Source organism: Dreissena polymorpha, chromosome 1, assembly GCF_020536995.1.
Source record: "Dreissena polymorpha isolate Duluth1 chromosome 1, UMN_Dpol_1.0, whole genome shotgun sequence".
In the NCBI taxonomy this organism is placed as follows: domain Eukaryota; kingdom Metazoa; phylum Mollusca; class Bivalvia; order Myida; family Dreissenidae; genus Dreissena; species Dreissena polymorpha.
In genome coordinates, this window is record NC_068355.1 from 181,241,302 (window position 1) to 181,268,466 (window position 27,165).

General features: G+C 36.1%; 2 long non-coding RNA genes across 5 annotated transcripts; both read right to left on the reverse strand.

Annotated features, from left to right (window-relative positions):
• Positions 1–207: 207 nt before the first annotated feature.
• Positions 208–27,157, reverse strand: LOC127864158 (uncharacterized). Of its 4 annotated transcripts, none has more exons than XR_008041540.1 (9): positions 27,066–27,157; positions 26,402–26,467; positions 23,366–24,229; positions 12,315–12,525; positions 11,745–11,816; positions 10,124–10,968; positions 8,791–9,007; positions 6,324–6,389; positions 208–1,027 (listed from the first exon to the last, which is right to left on the reverse strand). It is a non-coding gene; the product is annotated as an uncharacterized LOC127864158 (long non-coding RNA). The 4 variants fall into 4 exon arrangements; XR_008041539.1 differs by having other exon boundaries at positions 8,791–9,046; XR_008041541.1 differs by having other exon boundaries at positions 8,791–9,046; positions 12,277–12,525.
• Positions 2,626–4,334, reverse strand: LOC127864161 (uncharacterized). The gene is made up of 3 exons (XR_008041544.1): positions 4,206–4,334; positions 3,040–3,227; positions 2,626–2,894 (listed from the first exon to the last, which is right to left on the reverse strand). It is a non-coding gene; the product is annotated as an uncharacterized LOC127864161 (long non-coding RNA).
• Positions 27,158–27,165: the final 8 nt, after the last annotated feature.

The following is a 27,165-nucleotide window of genomic DNA, read 5'->3' on the forward strand; positions in this document are numbered from 1 at the left end:
TTGCACTAAGGTTCAACTTATAGAGCTGCATAAGAAACTTAACTCCATGTTGCAACATGTTAAACAAATACATTTGTGGGCAAACCTTGAATTGAGAATATAAGCCAGTAATTAAGTAAAAGTATGAACTTATTGAGACTAGGAATGATGCCGACTTTCGGCCCCAAATTAAACAAAATAAATTACGCTGTAAGGTCTCACCTGAAGCTCAAGAAGCTGAGATAACATGATGGCCTCGCTGTGAGTGCTATGGTCAAGTTTGAGGTCTCATTAATGTCGTTCAGAGTCCTTACTGGATCACACAACGAAACTGCTGTCATTTTCTAAGCCTTTTCTGGCGTTGATTCTATGTGCTTTGGGCTTGGAGTGCAAAGCGCACGTAACAAAACCGGACGTGTTTACTTTTAGCACCTTGTTTACAATATTGGGCGGAATTCACATTTTAGGCAAACCCCATGGGTGTATCGTGCCCTGGGTGTTCACAATGAAGTAGTTACTGCCTTTCTTTGTCAGCAACAGCATCAAAAGCGCGTTTGTAAATCTACTACTGTCCAAACTATAGACAGCAAAAGTATTCTGCTTGGAAAGCTTACTCATGTGAATTAATCACTTCAATTGTTAAAATTTCCTTGATTTTCCCCGATCCTCGCTGAATTTATGTTTGTCCCATAAAGAATGGAACAAATTAATCAACTTTTTATTCTTCGTGATATTAGTTGTGATGTCATACGGCAGGAACTGACTGTTAGTGTTACCATAACTACTTCTATAACTCATTGTGTCTGTCCCACTCTGGCACTCGAGCTCAACAAAACTACTCAGTCTTGAGTGTTGAAAACTCGACACAGACATTGCGGTTGTTGAGTACAGCGCTTGAATGCAACTATGATGACCCTTTGAGGCCAGAGGTCAGGGTGGAGGAGCTAGGGGTCGGGGGGGTGGGAGGCAAGGATCGTCCTGGACTGGGGATTCTTCAGGCAGACTGGTGCTGTTCCTGGTCAAACTCGATATCAATGCTGGTTCTCTCCTGAAAACAACAACAGCACAGTGGGTGGTATGAACTAGTAACAAATGTTAATACTACAATCTATTACAAACTATGCCTTTTGATTGGATGTGAAGGTTTTCAACAGCAAAACTTTATTCTAATGAATTTCTAATCTGGGATTTGATTGGTTCCTTGTAATCAATAGCACAAACATTAATATAAACAAGAGGCTCTGTCACCATAGGATGACTTATGCCCCCTATAAACGCTTGATAGAAGTTATGAGCTTTTTTCGAAACCTAAACGCAGATTTCGAAACCTTAACGTGAACCCTAAGTCCAAGGTCAATGTCACAGGGGTCAAAATTTGTGTGCATATGGAAAGGTCTTGTCCGTATACACATGCATACCAAATATGAAGATTATATCTCAAGGGACATAGAAGTCATGAGCATTTTTCGAAACCTAAACGCAGATTTCAAAATCTAAACGCGGACCCTAACTTCAAGGTCAAGGTCACAGGGGTCAAAATGTTTGTGCGTATGGGAAGGCCTTGTCCATATACACATGGAAGGGGGCATACTTAAACCATTTTGTATTAAAACATTGTTGGCTAATGTTATACTAATCTGTGAATTCAAAATTATCATTTTCACTAAACTTTCAGAGATGTGTTTTTATAAGCCAATATGCGGCTCATCAATAATATTAATTGTTGTCGTCTCAGATAAGCATGTCAAGTCCACATAAGCTAATCAGGTAGGACACTTTCCGACTAGACTGGATTTTTGTAAAAAGGACACTTCCTTTCAAAGAAAAAACCTTTGAAGAGGAAAGTGTTGTCCCTATTAGTCTGTGCGGACTGCACAGACTTATATGGGATAACAATTTGAGCACATGCATTAAGCCCCATTTTACCACAGCACGGGTCATTTATATTTTTTGCCATTTCTTTCCTGCATATTAACAACAAACAAGGGCTGTTTGTAAGACATGCATGCCCCCCTATATGGGCCATAAGTTGTAGTAGCAGCCATTGTGTGAATACGTTTTTTGTCACTGTGAATGGTGGTGGTGGTGGTGGTGGTGGTAGCAGCAGAAGAAATAATAGTAGCAGTAGTAGTAGTAGTAGTAGTAGTAGTAGTAGTAGTAGTAGTAGTAGTAGTAGTAGTAGTAGTAGTAGTAGAAGTAGTAGTAGTAGTAGTAGTAGTAGTAGTAGAAGTAGTAGTAGTAGTAGTAGTAGTAGTAGTAGTAGTAGTAGTAGAAGTAGTAGTAGTAGTAGTAGCAGCAGCAGCAGCAGCTACAGCAGCAGCAGCTGCAACAGCACTAGTAGTAGTAGTAGTAGTAGTAGTAGTAGTATTATGCATTACAAAAATGCAGTTAGGCAAATGCTGTAACAATAAATTTAAACTTATTGCATTTGTTTCCCCTGTATATAGGTAGATATAATAGTGTATTACCTCCCCTGTCCTGCTTATATTTGTATTAATCAACAAAATTAAACATTAACTTAATATTTAATATACAAAATATACAAAATATGGGCTGTCCGTTGTAGTGGCAGCCATTGTGTGATACGTTTTTTGTCACTGTGACCTTGACCTTTGACCTAGTGACCTGAAAATCAATATGGGTCATCTATGAGTCACGATCAATGTACCTATGAAGTGTCATGATCCTAGGCAAAAGCGTTCTTGAGTTATCATCCAAAAACCATTTTACTATTTCGTGTCACCGTGACCTTGACCTTTGACCTTGTGACCTCAAAATCAATAGGGGTCATCTGTGAGTCATGATCAATCTACCTGTGAAGTTTCATGATCCTAGGCATATGCGTTCTTGAGTTATCATCCGAAAACCATTTTACTATTTCGGGTCACCGTGACCTTGACCTTTGACCTAGTGACCTCAAAATCTATAGGTGTCATCTGCCAGTCATGATCAATCTACCCATGCAGTTTCATGATCCTAGGGGTATGCATTCTTGAGTAATCATCCGGAAACCATTTTACTATTTCAGGTCACCGTGACCTTGACCTTTGACCTTGTGACCTCAAAATCAATAGGGGGCATCTGCGAGTCATGATCAATCTACCCATGAAGTTTCATGATCCTAGGCGTATGCGTTCTTGAGTTATCATTCAAAAACCATTTTACTATTTCAGGTCACCGTGACCTTGACCTTTGACCTAGTGACCTCAAAATCAATAGGGGTCATCTGCGAGTCATGATCAATGTACCTATGAAGTTTCATGATCCTAGGCCCAAGCGTTCATGAGTTATTGTCTGACAACCACCTGGTTGACGGACCGACCGACCGACATGAGCAAAGCAAAATACCCCCTCTTCTTCGAAGGGGGGCATAACAAACAGTGGTAGACATAATTAGACAGTAACTTAAGGGCAACAACTTACTGTTTGTGCAGATCTACAGTTCTATCCTTTGTAATTAAACAGTTACTTAAGGTCAACAACTCACTTCTGGTGCAAACCTAGAGTTCTCTCCCTTGTAAGTGTCAGCTAAAATGTCCTTCATGATGCGATCCCCAGACATGGAACAGCAACGTCCCCCAACATCACTGAACTTTGATATGGCTGAGCCTTTCACCAGACAGTCGTCTTCTGTGATGAGCAGTTGCTGTAACGTTGAGCAAACCAATATAAAATATGTTGGCCCAGTCAGTCTTTTGAACACGTTCATTTAATTTAGTAATATATCAGCGATTTTTTTTGTCCAAATTGGATAAAGTCCTTTTACCACATCAATCGGGAACAAGGGCTGTTTGTAAAACATGCATGCCCCCCATATGGGCTCTCCGTTGAAGTTAGAGCCATCGTGTGAATACGTTTTTTGTCACTGTGACCTTGACCTTTGACCTAGTGACCTGAAAATCAATAGGGGTCATCTGCCAGTCATGATCAATGTACCTATGAAGTTTCATGATCCTAGCCATAAGCATTCTTGAGTTATCATTCGTACACCATTTTACTATTTCGGGTCACCGTGACCTTGACCTTTGACCTAGTGACCTGAAAATCAATAGGGGTCATCTGCGAGTCATGTTCATTCTTCCTATCAAGTTTCATGATCCTAGGAATAAGCGTTCTTCAGTTATCATCCGGAAACCATTTTACTATTTCGGGTCATCTTGACCTTGACCTTTGACCTAGTGACCTGAAAATCAATAGGGGTCATCTGCGAGTCATGATCAATGTACCTATGAAGTTTCATGATCCTAGGCCCAAGCGTTCTTGAGTTATCGTCTGACAACCACCTGGTGGACGGACCAACAGACCGACCGACAGACCGACATGAGCAAAGCAATATACCCCCTCTTCTTCGAAGGGGGGGATAATAATAAATGTGATTATAAATGACATTTTGAAAATTCTTAGAATTTTTGTTTAATTTGGAAATATTTGGGTTGTTTTAATTACATAAAACTTAATTGCACAAACTTATCAAATTAATATTTTACATGCGTGTTTGCTGACATGTTCAGTTTCAGTGCTCTATTCATTAGTCCACTAGCATACAAGGAAATGCTTTGAACGTGTACTTTATAAAGAAGGAAATAAATGGCTGTTCACAATTTCACATTCACCTAGCTGGGGGTAAAATTCTGTTACAGGCCATTTTCCCTGACCAGCTGGCAAAACTAGTTTACCGTATAATGTACCAAGGAAAAATAGCCCCGCGAGTCATGCCCCTTTCACACGGGTAACTCTTGCAAAAAAAGGCTGAAAAAAAGGGGTTGCCCAATCTGATATTTGCCCAGAGCAAAATTTAAGCCACCAAATCAAACTGGAAACTGGATTTTAACAACCCTGATCTTGTAAACTCATTGATATACGTTGGCAAAAATTATCGGGCATTTCAAAAAATGACTTTGATTTGGACATGTAAATTTGTGGATTTTTTAATTTGGCAGAAAAGGAATTTGCAATGGTTATTTTGTTATGTATGTGAGCTAAATTTGTGTATCAGTAAATTCATGAAATCAACATTTATTAATGTCCCACAAATAATAGCAATTTTAAAATTCATATTCCATTTTTTTTGCGAAAAGTGTTTTGTAATGCTAACCTGAGATGACAATTTTCGCCTAGAATTGATTTTTGTTTAGAAGAAATTTCCTTAAAACATAAAACTCCTCAAAAGCAGAAAGTATCGTGCACTTTACAAGCTAATATGTGGATGGAACTAAAAATGCATTAAGACCCCTTTTCCCAGAATGATGCTTACTTTGAATCACATTTTGAAATTCTGTGTTACTGAGGTTTGGAAAGCATCCAGCTGAAGAAGGGTTGAGTTTTTGATCCTAAAGTAAATTAAGTCATTTTATGTTATGTGAAATCATATCATTCTTGTCAACTTCATCTTTAGCATTCTTAATACACAGCCTGGTACACTGTCAAATCATTATTATTAGCGGGACATTATTATGTGTTGATTTTAAGGGTTGACATATCCACAAAGTTAACACAAACACATTAGAAAATAACTTACACAAATTCCTCATGTATTTTTTCCAAACTGAGAAATCCATGCATCAACTTATGTGTCCATGAAAGTCTGTTTTAACCAGGAAAGTTCATATGGACAAAAATAAATGAATCACAAGTTACAATCAATTACAGAGGATATTTTACCTCATGTAAATTTATACTTTTCATTCCCACCTCATTTCTTTTTTGCATTCTTAATACATATGAAATGCACAAGCAGGCCTTTTCCTGGCATTTTGATGGGTCTGTTAAACGGAACCATAACCAAACCTTTTTTTTTAGATAATTGCCATAAGCTTATTATATCTCAATTACGTTTCAATAAGATCTAAAAACAAAAGCTGTCACCCTAGGATGACTTATGCCCCATATAAAAGCTTGATAGAATTTATAAGCTTTTTTCGAAACCTAAAAGCAGATTTCGAAACCTAAACGCGGACCGGACCCTAAGTTCAAGGTCAAGGTCACAGGGGTCAAAATCTGTGTGCATATGAAGAGGCCTTGTCCATATACACATGCATGCCAAATATGAAATAACTTTCTGAAGCAACATAGAAGTAATGAGCATTTTTCGAAACCAAAATGCAAAGTTTTACAGACAAACCGCAAACAGTCCGATCACTGTATACCCTCCTTTGGGGGCATGAAATGTATAGAACTATCATTATGTGATTTTATTATTATAATTTGAAGTATTAGAAAGTGTAATATAAAATTATTTTTCCAAAATCAATTGATTTTTCATGCGAAAAAATTCACTATCCAAAAAAACAATTTTCCCCCAAAATGGCAAAGAAAACACCTGACAAATAAAGCATCTATTTTACCTTCTACGTATTCAGGTCATTCTTGTCCACCACATCCTCAGCATCTTTGTCCGGACTCAGAAGCGACTGGAGCAGCAGAATAGCTTGATGTATTTCTTGTATGTATACTTAGGATTCACACACATTTATATAAATGTTATTAAAATCAATAACAAATGTTCAACAGCATAAAACAAAGTAAACTAGGAATGGTGCGCCAGAGGCTGAAGCGTATATCCCCATGCTGCATGTTTGACCCAGGGAAGCCCCAGGGTTGGTAATGGGGCTATGCATAGTTGAGATTGACTGTTTAGTCATCAATGATATTCAGTATAAATTTGAAGTAAATCTGTGTGGAAATAAAGAAGTTAATGTAAAATAGCCTAAAAAAATGAGTAAAAATCTCTGACCCGGCCCCCACCACAACCCCCATTACTTTTGACCCAGGGGTCAGATCAAAATTCCAAATAATAAACTGTCGCACATATGCTCATAGCTACTATGCGTGTAAGGTACGGTTCTAGTGCTAACAGTGTAGGAGAAGATATTGGCCAGGACGGACAGACGGCGGAGATAACCACATAATAGATTTTTGCAATCTAAGCGTGGACCCTAAGTTCAAGGTCAAGGTCACAGGCAGGGTTCGCCAAAACCGTCGGTTCGCCGGTCCTGACCGGCAAATTTTTCTAAGGACCGACAAGTGATTTAAGATAATCAGTCCGACTGACCGACACAATCGGATGAAAAATGGTTTCAAAAAGATCACTCAAAGTGTATTATATGCTATTGGATTAAAAGAAGGTTAATGCTTTTTGTTCAACTTCTGTCAAAATCCTTTTTTTCTTACCTTCATTTTGATGTTTTGATGTTTAAAGTTGGATTAGAATTGACTATCACACGCGAGTTCAAAATCAACGGTCATTGTTTAAAAAGCAACCAAGTGCGTCCGCCATTTTATTTGTTCCATTTAATTTCTCCACAACAAAAACTGCATGAAAGAAAGTTTCAACAGGCAGTTGTGAGCATTTCTGTTAAATAGTTTCATTATTATATTGTTTTGTGAAGAATATATTTTAATTTACACACCAACAATTTCTGAAATCAAAATTAGATTTTTCACCCGATGTACTATATTTCGGATATTTTAAAATTCGGACATAGGGATATTTACCGATATGTTTTGATTTGTTGTTGATAGTTTGTAGCAATATGTTTTGTGTTATTTCAGACAACAAGAATGGATGGTGGTAATTATCATGGACCTTTCTATCAAGAAATAGGTGTGAAAGACATTTATATAATTGAACCTGGAAATCAACCATCTCAGCTAAGAGAAAATATTTTAACAATACAGTTGGTGTTGTTTTAGAACTTGTGAAAACGGCTAATAAACAGAAATTGAAGTCATTCAAAGAAGTGTGAATGGGTGTGTGCAATTAAGTCAAACTTGATTGGATGTCACCCTAACTTTTCAAGAACACGGATTTTGCAGGCTAAAAAACAGTTTGACAAAAGAAGTCTAAAAAGAATACCTTTGGGCTTTGGTTTATTATTAATATAATAATTGTTTAATTATATCGACTTTGGACATGTTTTTATTGTATTTTAATGTGATCAAAACCAATAAACATCAAAAAGGTACTCTCTTTTGTTGTGTTTTGCTGTTATAGTTTAGTCGGACAGTGGGACTGACAGAAACTGATTCGGACTGACAGATTTTTCAAGTTTTGGGGAACCCTGCACAGGGGTACAAATTTTATATGCGCATGGTAAGGTCTTGTCCAGATACAGATGCGTACCAAATATGAAAGCAATTTCTGAAGGGACACAGATGTTATGAGCTTTTTTTGAACCACAGTCGCAGATTTCGAAACCTGAACGCGGACCCCCAAGTCCAACAATTTAATGTGCATGTAAAGGTTTTGTCAAGATACACATATGTACCAAATAAGAAAGCAATATCTGAACGGACACAGTAGGAATGAGCCTTTTGCGAATTGTGGTCGCAGAGTTCAAAACCTGAACCCTGACCTCAAGTTCAAGGTCAAGGTCACAGGGGTCAAAAATGATATGCTCATGGAAAGATGTTGTTCAGATACACATGCATATCAAAAATGAAAGCAATTTCTGAAAGGACACTGTAGTTATCAGCACATTTCAAATCGCGGTCATCAAAACATTTTGGTTCAGGGCTAAATTTCGACCAAAAAATAAACTATGCCCTAATTTCTAGGATATAAACATATATCAGATAAACTTTCCTATTTATTAACCAAGTTTAATCAATTTAAAAACAAAGAATACACATTTGATGTTAGGAACTTTTCCTTAATCAGCCAGAAAAAGTACTGATGTTAAGTGAACTATATGGGTTGCATTCTGGGAAAATAGGACTAAATGTATGTGCAGTCTGCACAGGCTTACTATGGAATGATTGTTTAAGCACATACATTAAGCCCCATATCCCAGACCACAGCTAAAATACTACCGGCTGTTCTTGTTGCTGCTGCTGGGACCGTGCCATATGCAGAGATGAAGCGAGTCCCGACACCTAAGTCACCAACCCAAACCCGGGAATTCCCGACAACAACTGTTGTTGAATGGCGTCAATCGCAGACAGCTCTCCTGGTGAGGTTCACATTATTCGAGAGCAACATATTAAGGCCAGTCACATTTACGGACGAGTCAATCAACGCCTGTTCTATCTGTTGGAACAAATTGTTTTAGTTTGAGCGTCTCTACAACTGAAAATGTGAGACTCTACAATTTAACATGTGAGACTATACAATGTTAAATGTGAGACTGTTTTAAGCTTTAAATCTTAGACACAACAATTTTAAATTTGACACAATATAACTTCAAATGTATGACAATACACCTTTAAATCTAAGACTACACAACTTTAAACAAGAGACTGAACAACTTTAAATGTGAGACAATACAACGTTTGAAAATTTGCCACTATACAACTTAACATGAATGACTGTACAATTCAAAATGTAAGACAATACAATTTTAAATGTGAGACTTCTAAAAACATTTAATCTGAGGCTATACACCATTAAATTTGACACTGTACAACTTCAAATGTATGACTATACGCCTTTAAATGTGAGACAAAAGAACTTTAAACGAGAGTCTAAAAAACTTAAAATGTGAGACCATGGTAAGTAGTGATATTGATTTCTACATTAAATGGCCTTCTTTTGTAGGACAGACCTTCTAGTTACTGGTGTTATCATCAGGATATAAAGCAATTTTGCAAACAATTCAGGCTCTGATTGAAATAATAATCATATCAAATTATATGTGAAATAAACAACATAAACATTTTTTTTATAAAACAAACTACTTCAAAATTGTAACACAAATTAGTGTAATAAGTAAATTAAGCCATTTGTTTTAAAAAAAGACTTCAAATGTGATAAAACTAGGTTCTAGCTCTGTGCTGAGTCTATTATAACCATTTTTGAAATTGGGTCATAGCCTGTTGGATTGGGAAAAACCTGGATATTTTGACTAAAATTGGAATATTGGGGTTTATTTTTTGCTTACAAATACTTAAAAATCGAACATCAGTACCATCAAATTTAATGTATTAATTTAACTTAAGTTCAATTTATAGAGCTGAATCAGGAAATACACTCAATGTTGCGACCTATTAAACACAATTTTTGTTGGAAAACCTTAAATTGGGAATGACAGCCAGCTATTATGGAAAAAAATATAGATGTTTGGAGATTTGGGCTGTGGCTGAATTATTGGCCCCAAATTTAACCAAATAACATCTGACGCTCAAGAAGCTGAGACGACATGCTTACCTTGCTGATTTTACTAAGGCCCGAGTTTGAGTTCTGACTAACTCGGTTGAGAGTCCAAGTGCGTACTGGACGACATTACAAAACTGCTGTCATTTTTCAAAGCCATCTCTATTCTCGATTCAATACAAGTGCCAAGTGCTCGTAACAAAGCCAGACATGTTCACATTTTGCACCTTGTTTACAATCTTGGGCGCAATTTGCGTCTGAGGCATGCCCCTTTGATGTATTGTGCTCTGGGTGTTGACAGCCAAGTCATTACTGCCTTTCTTCATCAGCAACAGCGTCAAAAGCTTTATATTCCCTTTGGACAGTTTAGACCCCTGAGAGGACAAACCGAGATGGTCCGTAACGCTACTACTGTCCTAACTATCAACAGCACAAGTATCTTCTTTGGACAGCCTACACTTCTGCATTAATCGCTTCAATTGTTCCTTGATTTTTTGTCCCGTTCCTCGCTGAATTTGTGTTTGTCCCATAATGAATGGAACAAGTCATTCAACTTCTCATTCGTCGTGATATTCACAGTGATGTCCAACAGCAAGAACTGACTGTTGATTGAGCATTACCATAACTACTGATATAACTCCTTGTGTCTGTAACACTCTTCCCGTTCGGACACTCAAGCTAAACAAAACTACTCGGGCTCGACAGTGGATAACTTGACGTGGACATTGCGGTTGATGAGAACAGTGCAAGAAAACTGGATGTGCTCAGAATTTGAGGCTGGAAGTCTTGGGGGAGGAGATATGGATCAGGGTAGGGGAAAGGTTGTCCTGGACTGGGGCTCATGCATGCCTGACTGGTGCTGTTGTTGGGCCAACACAATAGTCAATGCTGGTGCTCTCCTGAAAAACAACAACAGCACAATGGGTAATATGAACTTGTAATAAATGTTATATTTCAATCTATTACAAACTATGCTTCTTGGTTGGCTGTGCAGGTTTTCAACAGCAAAACTTCATGAATTTCTTATCTGGCGTTTCGTTGGTCCATTGTCCTTAATAGCCTGACATTAATACAACTAACAACCAACAGACTGACCAGCAAACAAGCTCACTCCTATATACCCCCGAAACTTTTGTTTGTGGGGGTATAATTATAATCACATAATGTATAGGTTATTATTGGTCATTAAAGTTGATAAACGGATATCAATACAGAAACAATCATGTTATGCAAAGCTACAAACATCACTAGCCCCACTTATGTATCAATGGTAGTTTTAGAACCATAATTACAATTGATATAGAACCTGTTTTTGAAAATAGTTTAAGAGCCAGATATGTTGGTACCTGCTGATAAATGGCTCGTTTGTTGTTGTTGTTTTTAGTTTTAAAATATCTCTAGATGTTCAATTTAAAATGCAAATTTGAGGGTTAAGCTTGACACTTTCCCATTTTCTTCACTTTTCTATATACGATACAAAGGTTTGTCGCTGAACTTTTAAACTGAAATACGATTAACTTGTCAATTAATGGAAGAGCAGAAACCTCAGTTGGCATTTGGTTTAACCTATTTATTAAAGTATGATTGCATCTAAAGTCTTAGGCTATTAAGAGTGGGTCTCTTCTCTTAAATGCTTTGCCACAGTGACTCCTTTTGCAATGGCAAGGCCACTTACCTATTGAGATGTAGGGGCTAAGTTGTTGTTGGGGACATTTCTCTCTGGGCCTGAACTTGTGAGTATAAGCCTCTGTGAACAAATAAAATGGTCTTAGGGCCTCCCAGAAATGTGTCCCTGTAAACTCAATAATTCAATGAATTCTGAAATGGCATCTGCTATATTTAAAGTCAATGAAGTTGGTTTGATTAAATAAATGCTCAAATATTGCCTTCTATATATGTACTCTTTATACAAACAGTGTTCATCCCTCTGGAGCTTATTAAGTTATGTGCAAAACCAAAAAAGTGGAACGGATATAAGGAGGATAAATGAAGGACGGAGGTTACTGGTATTTAAAGACAATGACGAATCTTTACACCCCCCCCTGCACCATTTCATAACGTAGTGACTTAAAAAACCCTATATACTGCAAAGATCTCAAGGCTATTGGCGGCTATTATGCATATTTACGAGTGCACAGTAATGTTATTTAAATTTTTTAAGGAAGTAGCATGGAGTTTAATCAACACGTGAAATAAGAAGTACACACCTGCACATTATACACAGTAAATTACAGCCCAAATATACCTTGTGGATGAGATAATCTCGGCCCTTAGGCAGGGAAGTTTGAAACTCCAGGTTTAGACTGGCTGCACCCTGCTGGAAGGATTTGTTGAGCGAGGTCCTGCGCCAAGAGCCAACTACCCCCGATGCACAGGAAGTGTCTCTGGGCATCTGGGACCAGCTGACCAAAGAGCCTGTTGTTAAGCTGGGTACCAATCAAGGATTGCATCAAGTCCTGACAACAATAAATTGATATTTAGGATATCGGAATTGATTGTTCACCAATAACAACTCAGAATAGCGCTGTATCAATGTTTAATGCGCATCAATTTGAAATTGAAAGTTAGAGGGTTTTAACCTCAAGGAATACATGGTAAAGTACAGTTTGTAGCAAGGTGTAATACTTATTTTTTTAAATCAAAAACAGGCCTTACTTAAGCAATTTAGAATGTGAGACTGTACACCTTTAATTATGCAATATACAACTTAAAATGTGATAGCAGACAACTTTAAATGTAAGACTACATAATTTTAAATGTGATTCTCAGCAACTGAAAATGTGAGACAATACAGCATTAAATGTGACACTGTAAAGTTTAAAGTGTGAGACTGCACACCTTTAAATGTGACAGTTTATGACTTTTATCCCATCATCAGACGTGCATTGTCGAAATAAACCACTGTGGAATAAATTTTCCTCTATTTCAGCAGTGCTGAAATATAGCTGTCACGCGCGGCGAAGAATGTTCATATTACTCGGAATCAACTATAAAGTAATCATTTTTAGTAAAATCGAATCAGATTCAACAAAACAAACAATTTGATACCAAGATGTAATATATTTTTAACACATAATGCAACTCAAAAAGCAAATAACATTATTTACAAATATTAAGTGCGCGTACTCGTGACGTCATTTTTAACACGTCATACGACACATTGCATGTTGTTTCGCGCTAAAGATGCAGTTGTGTTTAGTGTCTTTTTTCCATTATTTCTTAAAAATCGGGGACGTAGAGGAACAGAAAAACAGGTTAGTTACTGATCTTTTTGTAATGTATGAGGCTCGACAAGATTTCAATTATGAAACAATGTTTGCTTAAAATATCTTTGGGATTTTCCGTCTAGTTCGATTTTCCTATTCTATTTTTAAAGAAATAATTTACGACTATGAAAATTGATGGGATAAATCGAATACTAGGTCGGTGCCGAATAAAGCAAAGTTTATCTTGCTCGGCACGAAAATCTGAACCACTCACCAAGGCTCGTGGTTCAGATTTTCTAAGCCTCGCAAAATAAACTTTGCTTTATTCGGCACCGACCTAGTATTCTCTATATACTTGAGACTAAACAACTTTAAATGTGAGACAATTAATACAATTGTATGACATATAATAAGAAACAATAGATGCGAGTTGAATACTGTAAGTGTATGAGTACTTGATCACACATGTTTTATCTGTGAATCAGACAGAAATACAGATGAACGTCTATATTGAAAAAAAGTCTATGACACTTGATATCTTGCAACCAGGAGCTGTACTAATTTAACTAGTAATTGTTGCCAATTCTGGTTAAAACTATTCGCTGTAGGTGATTTTGAATTGATACTTCTAGCTACTGGTGCTGAAATTGTGTGCATAAGGATATGAAAGCAATAAAGTGCTATTGTTTTGACAACATCCGGGCTCTAATTTGAACAAGGGCTGTTTGTAAAACATGCATGCCCCCCTATATGGGCTATAAGTTGTAGTAGCAGCCATTGTGTGAATACGTTTTTTGTCACTGAACGGTGGTGGTGGTGGTGGGTGGTGGTTGTTGTTGGTGGTGGTGTGGTGGTGGTGGTGGTGGCGGTGGTGATGGTGGTGGGTGGTGCTGGTGGTGGTGGTGGTGTAGCTTACATTTGGTAAAATTTAAATATATTACAAGGGAGGCAAATGCTGTAACAAAAAAAACATGCATAAACGGTAGTTGTTTCTCTTGTTTGAACCATGCTTAATCCTTAAAATGCCTATTTCCAGTAACTGTAACCTTCACCTGTGACCTTGACCTTTGACCTAGTGACCTCAAAATCAATAGGGGTCATCTGCGAGTCATGATCAATGTACCTATGAAGTTTCATGATCCTAGGCCCAAGCGTTCTTGAGTTATCGTCTGACAACCACCTGGTGGAGGGACCGACAGACAGACCGACCGACAGACAGACCGGCCGACGTACCGACATGAGCAAAGCAATATACCCCCTCTTCTTCGAAGGGGGGCATAATTATAATCTTATCCAATTATATGTGACAAAAATAATTTATATAACTCCAACTTCAAAATAGTAATGAAACTTAGTGAAATAAGTAAATTAAACAAGTTATTTTTATCAAAGACTCTAAAATGTGCTAGAACTAGGGGCCAGCTCTAAGCAGAGAGTTTATTTTTAACATTTTTGGATCGGGACAATTCGGAAAAAATCATGCTGTTTTCAATTAAATTGGGAAAATTGTTGTTGTTTTTGCTATTAAAAAAAATAAACATTGAGAATAGTGCTATCTATATTAATTGCACAAAGGTTCAAGTTATAGAGCTGAATATGGAAATTAACTCAATGTTGCAACCTATTAAAACATTTTTGGGGAGCAAACCTTGAATTGAAAATTTTAGCCAGTAATTATGGGAAAATATAGACTTTTTGAGAATAGGAGTAGGACTGAATTTTGGCCCCAATTTCGACAAAATAATTAATATTGTAAGGTCTCACCTGAGGCTCAAGGAGCTGAGCTTGAGTTCTGATTAACGTCGGGTTGAGAGTCGAAGGGCATACTGGACCACACAACACAACTGCTGTCATTTGTCAATGCCTTCTCTAGCCTCGATTCAATACAAGACCTACGGGCTCGGAGTGGGAAGTGCTCGTAACAAAGCTAGACATGTTCACATATTGCGCCTTGTTTATAATCTTTGGAGCAATTTGCGTCTGAGGCATGCCCCAAAGATGTATTGTGCTCTGGGTGATCACTGCCAAGTCATCACTGCCTTTCTTCATCAGCATAAGCGTCAGAAGCGTGTTCTCTTTGGACAGTTTACACGCCTGAGAGGACAAACCCATATGTCCGTAACACTATTACTGTCAAAACTATCAACAGCAGAAGTATCTACATTGGAAAGCCTATACTTCTAAATTAATTGCTTCAATTGTTCCTTGATTTTTTCCCGTTTCTTGCTGAATTTCTGTTGGTCCCATAATGAATGGAACAAGTTATTCAACTTTTTATTCTGTGATATTCTTTGTGATGTCCAACAGCACGAACACTGGCTGTTAGTGTTAACATTTCTAGTACTTATATTTAACAAAACTAGGGCTCACTCAGGCTTGAGTGTGGAAAACTCGACCAGGACATTGCGGTTGTTGAGAACAGCCCGTGAAAACTTGACGAGCTGTGAATTTCCTGCAGAAGAGAATTGTTCAACGATGCTGATCCTTTGAGGCTGCAGGTCAAAAGTGAGGAATTAGGGGTCAGGGGAGGGAAAGGGTCGTCATTGACTGGATCTCCTGCATGCTGGACTGGTTCTGTTGCTGGGCCAACTCGATACCAATGCTGGTGCTCTCCTGAAAACAACAACAGCACAGTGGGTGATATGAACATGTAACAAATGTTTATATTACAATCTACAACAAACTATGCCTCTTGATTGGATGTGAAGGTTTTCAAGAGCAAAAATTCATTCTCATGAATGTCTTATCTGGTATTTCATTGGTTCCTGGTCCTGAAAAGCACGAACATCTATACAATTAAACCATTTTGTATTAAAACATTAAAAGTGTTGGCTATTGCTATACTAACCTGTAAGTTCATAATTATATTTTTTCTTAACTTTCAGAGATACTTTCAAAAGCCAATATGCAGCTCGTCAATATAAGCAAGTGTCGTCCCAGATTAGCATGAGGGAAAAAACTTTCTGACTAGACTGAATTTTCATAAAGATGATTCTTCTTTTCAACAAAAAAATACCTTTAAAGAGGAAAGTGTTGTCTCTTCTAAGCCTGTGCAGAATATCTGGGACAACAATTAAAGCACATGCATGAAGCCCCATTTTCCACAGCATGGCTTATTTATCTTTTTAGCCATTTTTTCAAGCATAACAAGACCAAAGAATGAAAAATTATCTTGTTAAAAATTTAATATCGTTTGAGTGTACCCATTCTTTTAATCACTTAACTTTTACAAAGCATTCAAATATGTTTTACTGTTAATATATGTTTCAATAAATGGAGGGCAAAAACTAAATAAAAATGTCTTCCCAAAGTTGCAAAAAGACACATAGAGGTCTACATTTTTTACCATGCCTTGAAATGTCTGAGCTTGTTAAAATCTGTTTAAATTCACAATAGAAAACATATCCAAAGTAAATCAATATCTAACAAATGAAATGTTTAGTTTCAGTGCTCATTTCATTATTCCACTGGCATATAAGGAAGCGCCTATTATGGTGTAATTTATAAAGAAGGACAGAAAATCTGTTCAGTTTTCACATACCGCTGGGAGTAAAATTATGTTACAGGCCACCTGCCCTTAATTACTTCTATCTGATAGCACTACTTTGCTCTTACTTTGATGATGCCCACAAATCCAAATTTTTACAGTAACCAATACCAAGACATGAATTTTTCTAAGTATAAAAACATTAACTTTGTTTCATATGTTTAGGGAAAATAAAAGTTTCAGTAAAAATATTACCCACACACCCTCAAACACAAATCATATACATGTAACAGGGCTTGGTTTGTCTCATCTTTGTGAAGCGTTTCAGCCCACTCATTTTAAATTTGTTAAAGTTGTGAACAAATGAGGAGAAAACTCCTTAAAATTGCCAAAATTTGAGTCACAAACTTGTTTTAATTGTGAAACTTTGAGTCACGAAATTCTCAAATTTGTAAAAAAACGGCCATTCGAGGAAAAATAGCCCTGAATCATGCTCTTTGAAGACAGACTTACATTGAATACCTCATCAAAACGGGCCCTGAATGATAAAACAGAGCAAAATATTAGTCACCAATTCAAGCTGGAGACTGGAGTGTTACACGCCTGATCCTGGAAAAATATTTATACTCGTTGGCATGACACTTCAAGGTTTAAAAAAAAAAATAACTTTTTCGTGGACACTTAAATTCGTGGATTTTGTATTTTCGAAAAAAGGAATTTGCCCTGGGTGATTTTGTTATGTGTTTGAGCTAATTTCATGGATCAGTAAGCCCACAAAATCAACATTAATTAATGTCCCACAAATAAAAATGAATTTACAGTTCATAATCAATATGTTTTCTAGAAATGTGTTTGATGAGATTTATTTTTTTTGTTTTTAATTTAAAATCAGACTTAACTTGAGTCTTATTCTGGGACAACTGGGCTTAATGAATGTATATAATGTCCTCCCACATTAGCCTGCACAGTCCTCACAGGCTATAACCTGAGACGACAATTTCCACAAAGAATTGATTTTTGTTTGGAAGAAATTCCCTTAAAACTAAAATTTCCTCAAAAGCAGAAAGCATTATCCCTGATAATTCTGAGTGCGCACTGCACAGGCTAATCTGTGGATGGTACATAACATGCATTAAGCACCCTTTTCCCATAACAAGGCTCACCTGGTATCATCTTGTACAACTCTGTAACAGACTGTAGGGGGATTTACTTTGAGCCTCATTCTGAGAAAACAGGGCTTAATAAATTGTGCACTAAGTGCACTAGCCTATAGAGCCACACAGGCTTATAAGGGACAACACTTTCCGCTAGACTGACATTTTCTTTAAGAAGAGACTTCCTATTTACAAAAAATTGCATAAATGCGGAAAGTGTCATCCATGATTTTCCTGTGCAGACTACACAGGCTAATCTGGGACCACACTTAACGCACATACATTTAGTCCCTGTACAGACTACACAGGCTAATCTGGGACCACACTTTACACACATGCATTTAGTCCCTGTACAGACTACACAGGCTAATCTGGGGCCACACTTAACGCACATGCATTTAGTCCCTGTAGAGACTACACAGGCTAATCTGGGACCACACTTTACGCACATGTATTAAGTCCCTGTACAGACTACACAGGCTAATCTGGGACCAGACTTTACACACATGCATTTAGTCCCTGTACAGACTACACAGGCTAATCTGGGACCACACTTTACACACATGCATTTAGTCCCTGTACAGAATACACAGGCTAATCTGGGACCACACTTTACACACATGCATTTAGTCCCTGTACAGACTACACAGGCTAATCTGGGACCACACTTTACACACATGCATTTAGTCCCTGTGCAGACTACACAGGCTAATCTGGGACCACACTTTACACACATGCATTTAGTCCCTGTGTAGACTACACAGACTAATCTGGGACCACACTTTACACACATGCATTTAGTCCCTGTACAGACTACACAGGCTAATCTGGGACCACACTTTACACACATGCATTTAGTCCCTGTACAGACTACACAGGCTAATCTGGGACCACACTTTACACACATGCATTTAGTCCCTGTACAGACTACACAGGCTAATCTGGGACCACACTTTACACACATGCATTAAGTCCCATTATCCCAGAGGGAGGCACATATGTTTCTTGAAAAAACACTCAACAACAGACTGTAAGCAGACTTTACTTAAGTTTGTGGAATGAGGCCGGAGTCCTTCTAATAGGGAAAATTCGTGGTGTTTTGACCACAAATAGGGACATTTTGTTGTTGGTTTTTTGCTTACAAATACTATATAATTGAGAATAAGCGTTTTCAAAATTGTATTTACATGAAATAAGGTTCAAGTAATAGAGCTGGGTAGGGAGATTAACTTGATATTGTGATACATTTATTTCTTTATCTTCAATTGGAAATTTAAGGCAGTCGTTTGGGAAAAGTACATTGTTTTAGGATTGTAAAAGGGGTCGATTTCAGACCCCAAATTTGACAAATAATAGCAACACTTTATACATACTAAAAACTTTACATCTCCTTGCAAACAGGCTCTATACAACCAAGGCATTCCAAGCTTCATTAAATATATCACAACTTTTTAAAAACTCAAGGTCTGCATGGGAATGACATAATTTCTAGAGGTGTTGTGTTACTGAGGTTTCTTATGAATAAGTTGGGAAGCAACGAGCTGAAAAAGGTTTTTAGTTATTGATCCTCAAGTTAAAGAAGTCGTGTTTTTAAAAGGATATACACAAGAAAAGACACCATTTTACCTTCTGTGAAATCATATCATTCTTGTCCTCTTCATCTTTAACATTCTTAATACACAAGTAACACTGTAAAATCATTATTAATTGTGAGATATTATTTTTTGTTGATTTAAAGAGTTGACTGATCCACAAATGTATCACAACGCAAATACCTCATTTATTTTTCCCATTTGAAAAATCCACGCATGTGTCCATAAACTGGTTTTTTTACTACGACATTTCATATGGACGAATATCAATGATTTTGTAATATACAAACAATTAAAGAGGATATTTTTCCTAATGTAAATTCATACTGTTCTTTACAACCTCATCTTTTTTGCATTCTTAATAAACAGGAATTACACAAGTCGCCGCTTCCCTGATGTATTTATGGGTCTGTTAAACGGACCCATACACAAAGCATTTTATTTGTTCTTAAATAAGTGCCTTATGAAAATAATATCTCAATCATATTTCAATTAGATCTAACAAAGTATATAACTATCATACTATAACTTTATTGGTATTAAATTTGAAGTATTACAAAGAATTTTTATTAAATTTGTTTTTCCTAAATCAATGGACTTTTTGTGGGAAAAAAATCTGAGTCCCAAAATTGCATTTTCCCCCAGAAAATACCTGACAATTTAAGCGTGAATATGTTACCTTCTGCGTAGTCAGGTCATCCTTGTTCACCACATCCTCAGCATCGTTGTCCTGACTCAGCAGCGACTGGAGCAGACGAATAGCTTGATGTATTTCTTGTATATTTAGGACTCAAACACATTTTATATAAAGGTAATTACAAATAAATACTAAATGTTCAACAGCAAAAAAACAAAGTAAATAATTAAATATCATATGTGAATATTATGTAAACATTATATATCAAAATATATTCCTCATAAGATTACTACAACTATATCATATTTTATAAAAACGAATTGCATCAATATAGATTTTATACCATTGTGTATCTTGAAATGAAAGTCTAAAAATAGCTTTAAGTGCTATGTTCATGTGCATCTATGTACAAACATTAAATGTGCAGTTGAAATGCTTTGTTTGTTCATGCACAGCTTTAAAAAACTTTTAAATTAAAGGACCATAAAGAAAAATGTTATGACAACATAACATAATATGTATAAGATCTAATATTTAAAAAAACTTCACATTGTATTAGTAAATTACTATATGTGTACACAAAAAAGTTGCATCAACAACTACACACACAATATTGTATTGAAATATAACACACTTCAATGTTCTTATGCTAAACAACACATTGTCATTGAAATATTAATCACTAATTACAACAACTAATACATACATGTTCACACTATTCCACTCTGAACACCAGGATGTTGTCCGCCCACTGTCCCACAATGATTGATGATGTGGTGCTGCTGTAGCAGACTGACCATGGGCTCCTCACTCCATCTTCCCATGTAGCAAGATTAGCCAGCTTACTCTGCCCCTCCCAGCCCACCTGGAGTACAGTGTGGGGCTGCAATGCACAGACCAGCACCTGGCCTGCAGGGGTCACATGTAGACCCTCTGGGCCACGTAGTGCTGGGTCTGTGTATGTAGCCAGGAGTGTGCCATCCCTGGCCAGGGTGTGAAGCTTGTCCTGGTTGTAGCTGGTGATGTACAGCCTGTCTCCTGTGGGACTCACAGCACACTTGTATACTGCAAAACAGAGTAACATCAAGATATTGAATTACTGTCAATGTTAAATAATCTTATTAAACATACTGCAGTGATATTGTATTACGCATATGTTGTTATAAATAAGCCTTTACACATCTAAAATATATGCATACAAATAGCTAAGTGTGACAATAAACTTCAGTATCAGTGTTATTGTGTAGAAGTTTGACATGTTGAAATGTGACTGGTGAGTTAGAAATGAAATGTTGCAAAATTACACAGATGGAAACAATTGCACAATAGAAAACAATTGCACAGTTCAATCAACATGTATACATTATGAATGTTGCTATACACAGCCATAATTGATTTCCTACACAGGTACCCATGTGATAACAATGTACTGATACTTCATACATGTGCAATATAATATAGGACTTAATTTGTATTTTTAAAGTGTTTAATTTTCTATATCAAGAAAAATAATACTTCAAACAAAGAATATTGATGCGTTTTTATCTATTTTCTCACAAAACCAATAACAACCGCATAATGCTAAAATTAATTATTAAAATTATTACCTACCTTTGAACTTCTTACAATCCAACCACAAGGCACGACTTAAATTTTTTAAGAGTACTTATTTATACAATGTTTTGAAATTTCTCAATTAATTGCATAAATACGTTTGAAAACTTCTTAAAATCCAAATATACCTATTTAAAGAGTATCTATTTTATATAATTTGTTATTTGTTTATTTAAAAAATATATTGCACTGTACAGTAATCTGACAACCACACAAATGCAAACAAGGTCAGAAAGTGTCTCTTTCCCAGGAACTCAGTTTCTATTTTTAGACATGCCATGTATTGACAGTCAAAGTACTTCATTACTTATGTTTATAAATCAATAATTCTGAAAACATGTATTATTTTGGCTACTGTAGCAATAAAATGGCACATATTCATTATTGAACAATTACTTTATATTATATCAGGGAGTTTCTGCTATGTAAAAATTGCCCTAAAAGGTACCTGATTCCAAACCAATATTGAACAAAAAAAATCCTAATGTCCATTGTTGTCTTTTTTTTTCTAAAGAAAGAATTGTCTAATGCTTATTATATATGAATTTTATTCTATTATAAACTTACAAAGTATATAACTATAAATTATATGATTTTTTCCAAACTGGCAAGGTAAAGGCCTGGGCTGGTATTCATAAAGCTCCTAAGGCAAATCTTTACATAAGCTGGATTTAAGTGAACATTTTAAAATTCAATTTTCTATTGAAATTCTAATTATTTCAATTTTGTACTTCCAAAATACTGTTCTTCTATGCAAAATTTACTTAAATAAACAAATTAAATGAAAAATGACACCAAAATGAAAGAGCAAACTACTTAAGGAATTTGTAATTATTTAAGAAATTTTCTTAAGTTTTACCCTTAGGAGCTTTATGAATTCCAGTCCTTATGTGGGACAATTTGGCATATATGGCAAGCATGTAACGCTGCACAAAATGCCTAGAAATCATGCCACAAAAACCGCATGAATTAGAGCTATAAGCAGGCAAGATGCGACGCCAAACGGGTAGGTATCATTAGTGTATCAATATCTTATATGTCGATGTACATAAATATCGTATTTGTAGGAGTATTACACCATGTAGATGGCAAGCAGTATTATTATAAACATTTTATTAAGTATTAATCGGTAAAAAAAAAGAATTTGATTCAATATGGCCTAATGTGTTGACATTTTACAGCATGATTTGCTAATCTCAAACTTGAATGATTAATTTGAGCAGACTGTCATTGAATATTTATGTTATCAGAACAGACCAATGTAAATACCAACAATCATTTCTTCTATTCCATGAATGCCCAAAATTGTGTTATAATAAAATTAAATGCTGTTTTGAATTAAATTGGGAAAATGGTTGTTGTTTTTGCTATAAAAAAAAACATTGAGAATAGTGCTATCTATATTAATTGCACTAAGGTCCAAGTTATAGAGCTGAATAAGGAAATTAACTCAATGTTGCAACCTATTAAAACATTTTTGGGGGGCAAACCTTGAATTGAAAATTTTAGCCAGTAATTATGGGAAAATATAGACTTTTTGAGAATAGGAGTGGGACTGAATTTTGGCCCCCATTTCGACAAAATAATTAATACTGTAAGGTCTCACCTGAGGCTCAAGGAGCTGAGCTGATATTGCTAAGGGCCGAGTTTGAGTTCTGATTAACGTCGGGTTGAGAGTCGATGGGCATACTGGACCACACAACACAACTGCTGTCATTTGTCAATGCCTTCTCAGCCTCGATTCAATACGAGGCCTATGGGCTCGGAGTGGGAAGTGCTCGTAACAAAGCTAGACATATTCACATTTTGCGCCTTGTTTATAATCTTGAGCGGAATTTGCGTCTGAGGCATGCCCCAAGGATGTATTGTGCTCTGGGTGTTCACAGCCAAGTCATTACTGCCTTTCTTCGTCAGCAAAAGCGTCAGAAGCGTGTTCTCTTTGGACAGTTTACACGCCTGAGAGGACAAACCGAGACGTCCGTAGCGCTATTACTGTCAAAACTATCAACAGCAGAAGTATCTACTTTGGAAAACCTACACTTCTAAATTAATCGCTTCAATTGTTCCTTGATTTTTTGCCCTGTTTCTTGCTGAATTTCTGTTGGTCCCATAATGAATGGAACAAGTTATTCAACTTTGTATTCTGTGATATTCTTTGTGATGTCCCAGAGCAAGCACACTGGCTGTTAGTTTTACCATTTCTACTGCTTATATTTAACAAAACTACTCAGGCTTGAGTGTGGAAAACTCGACCAGGACATTGCGGTTGTTGAGAACAGCCCGTGAAAACTTGACGTGCTGAGAATTTCCTGCAGAACAGAATTGTTCAACGATGTTGATCCTTCGAGGCTGCAGGTCAAAAGTGAGGATTTAGTGGTCAGGGGAGGGGAAGGGTCGTCCTTGACTGGATCTCCTGCATGCTGGACTGGTACTGATGCTGGGCCAACTCGATACCAATGCTGGTGCTCTCCTGAAAACAGCACAGTGGGTTATATGAACATGTAACAAATGTTTATATTACAATCTACAACAAACTATGCCTCTTGATTAGATGTGAAGGTTTTCAACAGCAAAAATTCATTCTCATGAATGTCTTATCTGGTATTTCATTGGTTCCTTGTCCTGAATAGCATGAACATATATACAATTAAACCATTTTGTATTGAAACATTAAAAGTTTTGGCTATTGCTATACTAACCTGTAAATTCATAATTATAGTTTTTTGTAAAATTTCTGAGATATCATTTCATAAGTCAATATGCAGCTCATCAATATAAGGAAGTGTGGTCCCAGATTAGCATGTCCACATAAGCTAATCAGGATAACAACTTTCTGACCAGACTGAATTATCATAAAGATGATTCTTCTTTTCAACCAAAAAAATACCTTTGAAGAGGAAAGTGTTGTCCCTTATTAGCCTGTGCAGAATGCACAGGCTTATCTGGGACAACAATTTAAGCACATGCAAAAAGCCCCATTTTCCACAGCAAGGCTTATTTATCTTATTTATCTTTTTAGCCATTTTTCCAGCATAACAAGACCAAGGAATGGAAAATTATATTGTTACAAATTTAATATTGTTTGAGTGTACCCATTCTTTTAATCACTTTACTTTTACAAAGCATTCATATATGTTTTACTTTAATATATGTTTCAATAAATGGGAGGCAAAAACTAAATAAAAATGTCTTCCAAAAGTTGCAAAGACACATACATTTTTTACCATGCCTTGAAATGTCTTAGCTTGTTAAAATCTGTTAAAATTAACAATAGAAAACATATCCAAAGTAAATCAATACCCAACAAATTAAATGTTCAGTTTCAGTGCTCATTTCATTATTCCACTAGCATATAAGGAAGCGCCTATTATGGTGTACTTTATAAAGAAGGAAAGAAAATCTGTTCAGTATTCACATACACATGGGAGTAAAATTATGTTACAGGCCACCTGCCCTTAATTACTTCTAGCTGATAACACTACTTTGCTCTTACTCTGATGACGACCACAAATCCATATTTTTACAGTAACCAATACCAAGACATGAATTTTTTAAGTATAAAATTGAAAACATTAACTTTGTTTTATATGTTTAGGGAAAATAAAAGTTTCAGTAAAAATATTACCCACACACCCTCAAACACAAAGCATATACATGTAACAGGGCGTGGTTTGTCTCATCTTTGTGAAGCGTTTCAGCCCACTTATTTTAAATTTGTTAAAGTTGTGAACAAATGAGGAGCAAACTCCTTAAAATTGCCAAAATTGGAGTCACAAACTTGTTTTAATTGTGAAACTTTGAGTCACGAAATTCTCAAATTTGTGAAAAACAGCCATTCGGAGGAAAAATAGCCCTGAATCATGCTCTTTGAAAACCGACTTATATTGAATACCTCTTCAAAACAGGTCCTGAATGATAAAACAGAGCAAAATATTAGTCACCAATTCAAGCTGGAGACTGGAGTGTTACACACCTGATTCTGGAAAAATATTTATACTCATTGGCATGACACTTCAAGGTTTAAAAAAACAAACTTTTTCGTGGACACTTAAATTCGTGGATTTTGTATTTTCGAAAAAAAGGAATTTGCCCTGGGTGATTTTGTTATAAGTTTGAGCTAATTTCATGGATCAGTAAGCCCACAAAATCAACATTAATTAATGTCCCACAAATAAAAATGAATTTACAGTTCATAATCAACATGTTTTTTAGAAATGTGTTTGACGAGATTTATTCTATTTATTTTTAATTTAAAATCAGACTTAACTTGAGTCTTATTCTGGGACAACTGGGCTTAATGAATGTATATAATGTCCTCCCACATTAGCCTGCCCAGTCCTCACAGGCTATAACCTGAGACGACAATGTCCACCAAGACTTGATTTTTGTTTGGAAGAAATTCCCTTAAAACTAAAATTTCCTCAAAAGCGGAAAGCATTATCCCTGATAATTCTGAGAATTCTAACAAAGTATATAACTATCATACTATAACTTTATTGGTATTAAATTTTAAGTATTACAAAGAATTTTTATTAAATTTGTTTTTCCTAAATCAATGGACTTTTTGTGGGAAAAAAATCTGAGTCCCAAAATTGCATTTTCCCCCAGAAAATACCTGACAATTTAAGCGTGAATATGTTACCTTCTGCGTAGTCAGGTCATCCTTGTTCACCACATCCTCAGCATCGTTGTCCTGACTCAGCAGCGACTGGAGCAGACGAATAGCTTGATGTATTTCTTGTATATTTAGGACTCAAACACATTTTATATAAAGGTAATTACAAATAAATACTAAATGTTCAACAGCAAAAAAACAAAGTAAATAATTAAATATCATATGTGAATATTATGTAAACATTATATATCAAAATATATTCCTCATAAGATTACTACAACTATATCATATTTTATAAAAACGAATTGCATCAATATAGATTTTATACCATTGTGTATCTTGAAATGAAAGTCTAAAAATAGCTTTAAGTGCTATGTTCATGTGCATCTATGTACAAACATTAAATGTGCAGTTGAAATGCTTTGTTTAATCATGCACAGCTTTAAAAAACTTTTAAATTAAAGGACCATAAAGAAAAATGTTATGACAACATAACATAATATGTATAAGATCTAATATTTAAAAAAACTTCACATTGTATTAGTAAATTACTATATGTGTACACAAAAAAGTTGCATCAACAACTACACACACAATATTGTATTGAAATATAACACACTTCAATGTTCTTATGCTAAACAACACATTGTCATTGAAATATTAATCACTAATTACAACAACTAATACATACATGTTCACACTATTCCACTCTGAACACCAGTATGTTGTCCGCCCACTGTCCCACAATGATTGATGATGTGGTGCTGCTGTAGCAGACTGACCATGGGCTC